Source organism: Myotis brandtii, unplaced genomic scaffold (assembly GCF_000412655.1).
Source record: "Myotis brandtii unplaced genomic scaffold, ASM41265v1 scaffold523, whole genome shotgun sequence".
In the NCBI taxonomy this organism is placed as follows: Eukaryota; Metazoa; Chordata; class Mammalia; order Chiroptera; family Vespertilionidae; genus Myotis; species Myotis brandtii.
Genome location: NW_005369902.1, coordinates 2811141 through 2811480, shown reverse-complemented (window position 1 = coordinate 2811480; position 340 = coordinate 2811141). Strand labels below are relative to the sequence as shown.

At 57.6% G+C, this 340-nt stretch overlaps 1 protein-coding gene across 1 annotated transcript in view; it reads left to right on the top strand.

The window, feature by feature from the left end:
- The first annotated feature begins 37 nt into the window (after window positions 1-37).
- RHBDL3 (rhomboid, veinlet-like 3 (Drosophila)) overlaps window positions 38-340 on the top strand; it is a 66671-nt gene continuing 66368 nt past the window's right edge. Inside the window, exon 1 of the mRNA XM_014548876.1 lies at window positions 38-116. The gene's annotated coding sequence lies outside the window, so the exon portion shown is untranslated. The remainder of the gene's footprint in view (window positions 117-340) is intronic.

Sequence of the window (340 nt, the reverse complement as noted above, 5' to 3'; positions counted from 1 at the left end):
CGTAACACCTTCCCCCCCTTCGGCTCCTATAGTTAAACCTCTCACTTGCTTCTGGCCCCAAAGCCCAGGTAGAATCCCGCGTCCTCGCCACTGGGACTCAGCCTGGAAGAGACGGGGTGAATTTCAGCACCATGGTGGGCGGGTTCCTGAGTAAGGGGTCCCTGCCCCCAGCAGGTGGAGGCCAGGGCCACTGGTCTGATGGAAGGGCACTGGGTATGCATTCCCTGACCGGGGAGCAGAAGCGGGTACAAGAGTTATAGTTACTAGAAGTTATTGGAGGCCCTTGGGCAGAGTCCGACGCCTTTATTGTCATCCTGGAGAATCCCCCTTCTTCTGCTCA